This window comes from Montipora capricornis, chromosome 14, assembly GCF_036669925.1.
Source record: "Montipora capricornis isolate CH-2021 chromosome 14, ASM3666992v2, whole genome shotgun sequence".
Taxonomy (NCBI): Eukaryota; Metazoa; Cnidaria; class Anthozoa; order Scleractinia; family Acroporidae; genus Montipora; species Montipora capricornis.
The window spans coordinates 14,424,496-14,429,495 of record NC_090896.1 but is presented as its reverse complement, the minus strand read 5'-3'; the positions used below and the strand labels follow the sequence as shown (position 1 = coordinate 14,429,495).

General features: G+C 35.9%; 1 long non-coding RNA gene and 1 pseudogene across 1 annotated transcript; both read left to right on the top strand.

Moving 5' to 3' along the window:
• Positions 1 to 3,279: 3,279 nt before the first annotated feature.
• Positions 3,280 to 4,178, top strand: LOC138032329 (uncharacterized). Its single transcript, XR_011128347.1, has 2 exons — positions 3,280 to 3,415; positions 3,898 to 4,178. It is a non-coding gene; the product is annotated as an uncharacterized lncRNA (long non-coding RNA).
• Positions 4,179 to 4,702: 524 nt separating this feature from the next.
• Positions 4,703 to 5,000, top strand: part of LOC138031468 (uncharacterized) — a 13,840-nt pseudogene continuing 13,542 nt past the window's right edge.

Genomic DNA, 5,000 nt, shown 5'->3' with positions numbered 1-5,000 from the left:
GAGCTACAGGCAAGAGGAAATTCTACAAAAGGCAAAAAGGATGACTTACAAAAGGAATTGTTCACTATGCTTGGATGAACAACAAAGTTAGCAGCCCTTTTTCACAAAAGTGATGTTTCTGTTGAAGAACACAACCTTGCACTATGAAACCAGCTTTTGTGAAAAAGTTGTGAAATAGCCCTGAAAAACTGTTTATGTTTATTTTCATGGCCATGATAACTGCATTTACAAAATTCATGGTGCTTACTTGATATTCCTTGTGCACCATGAAAATACTGTAAAAATTATTCACTCCATTAAAATGTCTTGACAAAGCAGTGAAAATAAATTACTGAATTTTCATGATAAACTTACTAGTTCTATGATTTTCAAGACCCTGAAAAGACACTGAAAACCATTGCAACTAGTACAAAATTATAAGCAGAGAAATGTTTTTAAACTAGGTATAATTTATTCTTTTTGTATGTTAGAAACTGTCATTTACACTAAAAATTAATTTACTCTGCACCTCATTTATACCTTCTACAATGTACAATGTTCATGACTTTTCATCAGTCTTTCTATTCTACAGCTACTATACCTGTTGGCTACTAGCTATTAAGTTGAACCTCCTTAAATGGACACCTTCCTACAAACATGCTGTACTGGTCACTGAGATTACCAAATAATAAAAGGTCAAATTCTAAGCCACATACAAACACTTATTAAATACTGCATGTTTAAGTCCAAATGGAAGATAAGACATCTGGTAATGAAAAATGTTATGATGTCACAATTGCAAGTGGTACATGGACTCATGTAACCACTAACTGGCTGTTTAGTGCAATTTACATGTAGGTATGAGTGGGTTTCTTTAAGTGAAGAGTGGTTGATTTGAGTGTGGTGATCTAAAAACCAGGAATTCCAAATTGTGCCATTAGCAAAACTCATTGAGTTGGAACTCCAGAGTTGGAAATAACGGCCGGTGATCGGTAATTACGGATCAAATTTGCCAGCGATAAATTAAATATAATTTCACAAAATTTTTAAAATATATATATATATTAGTGGTCAAAACTTTTTTCAGTGTTGTGGCTCCTAAAAGAGCCGTTGTTTATAAGAGCCAGTATTTCGCAATAGAAAGTCCTCCATTTCGTCCAAGCTGGCCAACATGTTGAGAATATCTGCCAAGAATAAACAATAATTGTCCAAGAGTGAACGATAATTGTCCATTAGCAAAGACAAGTCTTGTCCGACTGATAAAGTTGTTGTTATGTCTAGCAGCTGAAGTTCTTTTTCATGAAGTTCCTCCACTACATCAAGGCGTTCATCTCTGATAAAGTTCAGAATTTCACACTTGCGATCTATAATGGCGTCTCAAAATGTTTCGCGCTCAAATAAAACCGCTGTACAATGTGACTGCAGAAACTCATTAATGTTAGAGGGGGGTGTTTGAATTGACATTGGAGATTGCAGAAGCACATGGAAAGAAGTTTTCATGGACATTTTAACATGGCAAGCAATGTTCCAAAGGCTCGCACTTTAAAGAAGTGGTGTGCTGAATTCAAATGGCTTGAAATTCGCGACAATCATATGTACTGTCAAATATGTACAAAGTGGCAGAAGAGACTTGCTTCTTGTAGAAACTACAGCGATGCATTTATTACAAAAGGTAGCAACCCCGGGGGGGGGGGGGCTCCCATATGAAACAGACGGGGATGCTCGTCGTCGTCTCGCTTAGGGGTGTAAATTTTGGATTTTGGTCTCGCTTAGGGTGTTCCGGGCAAAGCGCCAATATTTTATGCCACCAAGGTCTCGTTTAGGGTTCCGCGAAGTAACACAGAATTACGCGAAGAGAAACAGAAGTCAAATTTCCTTTTAAATTTTCTTTTTAGATAAAAGCATTCGATGATTATGCCTTTTTATCATTAAAACTCATTGCGTGTCGTATTTTTGTGTTTTTAAACGGTCTCTTTTAGGGGTCAAAATTTGCTCAAGCCACGCCTAGATTGGTCTCCTTTAGGGGTTAAATTCAAAATTTTCGACGAGCATCCCCGTCTCTTTCATATGGGAGTCCCCCCCCCCTCCGGGGTAGCAACAACTGGCAAAGAAGTGCCGTCAACGAACATAACATCAGTGCAATGCATTCAGATGCAAATGACCACGAGAATCGAGAAACTCTTGGAGATCAATTTCGAAAACACATGGTCCATAAAATACTGGATGACAATCCTCTGAAGCAATGTTTCGCACGGATGTCGAAAACGAGCACCATATGTTAGTACGATCTTTTGAAGTTGGCTATTACATCGCTAAGAAAGGTAGACCTTGATTGTCAATCAATTCTTCATCAAGTGTTACTAGGTTTAGTTCTTAGTTCAAGTTGAACTGTTCACGTTGTGAAAATAGAATACTCAAATAAAGTAGACACTAACGTCACAACAGAAAATTGTACCTTTATTGGGATTTCCAAAATGTTGGGGGGGGGAGGGGGGGGGTAATGATTTGAACCTTCACAAAAAATCACCTATCAATCTGTTTTTCCTTATTTCCAACTCTGGAACTCTAGGGAATTTTTGGGACTACGAATTTTAAGGAAATCTTTAGGAATTCCATTCAATGATTCAACTTGAGTGAGTTAAAATGCTTTAGAGAATTTTTTCCAATAGTACTGCATAGTCCAGTGAGACAACAATCAAAGCTTAAGTGCCCTTTTAGGATTTGATTCCATCTGGTGCCTTGAAAAAATGAGCTTAACTTCAATCTTGAATTTTACAAGGTTTGGTCTTATTCAAAGCATGTCTTTTGAGATAACTCATTCTTCGTATATACATGTACTTGGCTTAAGCAGTGTCCCTTAAAAGGCTCCAAACTTTTAACATAAAATCACTGTGTACACGGATAAATGAAAAAGAAAGCTTTTATTCTGATGCACTCCATAAAATGTGAGAAATCGAAATATCAGCAACGGATTACCTTATTATTTTGATGCGCTCACAATCAGCCTTTAATTAATTAAGACGAACAGGAACATGAAGCATTACTCTTGAAAATTATACTCTCCAAGTCAGCACTTAATCGTTTCAATGAACTCCAGTATCTTTCGAATCTTGCTCATTTTTTGTCAATGTATAATGAATCTGACCATCATTGGAGAGATTGTTATCCTCCGCCATCTTGGATAACACGTGAGAAACCAAACTGGAAACTAGTGAGCCGCTTTTGTTCTGGTCAGCAGTCGATGGTAACTATAATTGGGGATACATGAAGTACCTAGGTAACCAGTCCAGGCTCTTTAGCTCTTGGGCGAATTTTGAGCGGTTTTATTCAAACGTTCATATCAACGATCACAAATTTGTGGTGACGATTGTTTTGTTAGTTACCCTTTAAATGCTGATCCAGGCAAGGAAATGCTTACAACAACTGAAGTAAAAAGGTAAGCGTTAACTTGAAGCGAATAACATTTGATTTGATGCCTTATTTTTCCTCAAAATTACCAACGATGTAGACTTCAAAATTGTCATTGTCAGGCAAGAGTACTTAATTTGGCTTAAATGCTATAACCCTGTAAAAAAAAGTGGTATACCTTTAACAAGAATAATGAACTTTTAGATCAAATAGTAAAGCAAATGATTTGATGTAAAAATGCTCATACGGCAAATTACATGTATAGAAGGTTTCAGGGTTGCCGACGCCATCTTGGTTGTGGGGCAAACGCGGCAAAAGTTACAGTGAATGTCTGGGAAAAATCGTGATTTTGATGCTCGATAACTTGATGCTCGATGCTTCATGTTCCTGTTCGTCTTAATTAATGTTTGTAAGTAAAGAGACACACTTAAGTTAGAATAGAAATGATCTGTGATTTAGAGGAATCACTACTTGCATCATTGAAGTTTAAATACTGTATTTTTTTTTTAGTTGCCATGAAAGAGTATGAAGAGACACTTCCTGAAAAAAAATAATTATTTGATGGGACAGCAAGGAAAGGTCCTTTACAGCAGACAATTCTGTCTCCTTAACCAGTTATGGTTTGATGTACACTTGGGGATCTCTCTTTGCAGGATTGTTGTAGTTCTGTGACTTATCTGAAATGTTTAAGAACTTTTGTTCATTTAAATTTAAAACAAGAATCCAGTCCAAAGATTTGACATGAATTAAATGTTTGGGTACATACAATAAAAGATTTAACTGCTTTAAAATATGTAATGTATTCTATTTTTTTGTCTGAGCTACAGTATGGTAGTAACTGATAATAGCTTGACTGCAGTGGATTCTTTGTACATAGTAAAACGTTTCCAGCACATTTCTGATTTAATGGCATATTATTTTACGGGAGGAGAATATTATAACCTTGTTTCTTGAGTTCCACATGTGCACTTCTATTTCTCAGTTATTTTCAGTTATTCTTTTTGATTTTTCTGACCTTGGTCAAGAACATTCCAGCTATTGCCCAAATCTTTGCTCTATTAATTCCAAGAAATTTCCAGAAATTCCTAGTAATTTCAAGCTAATTTGCATAATTTAGAATTCCAAGCTTAAGTGAGCATTTTTTACTATTTGGAATTCCCAGAGTTATTTCGCAAGGGTGTTACTTTATTCATTAACATATGAATAAATAAGTTTTTGTTTAAACTTGTCAGTTTTTTAACTTTTTGGTGGCTTTCATAATGGTTTTATATTTAGTGCTCATGCACTACTTCTATGAGTGCTAGTTCTAATTTTTATGAGGAAAACAGTGCAAAGGTACGACTAGGCTGTACGTATCATCATGACATTTGATGGTTTAAACAGCATGAAAATGCCATGAAAATGCACTAGAATATTATTCATGGCATCATAAACCTAGTGGCCACTAAAACATGAAAATGGCCTAAAAATACCATTAAAATTATCATGGCCATCATTTTTGGTACGTTTCATGATAATTTCATGGGCCATGAAAACCAAACCCCATGAAATTCATGTTAAAAGGATACCATTAAAAGTCCATGAAAACAACAGCCCTCCATCCTGGAAAAACC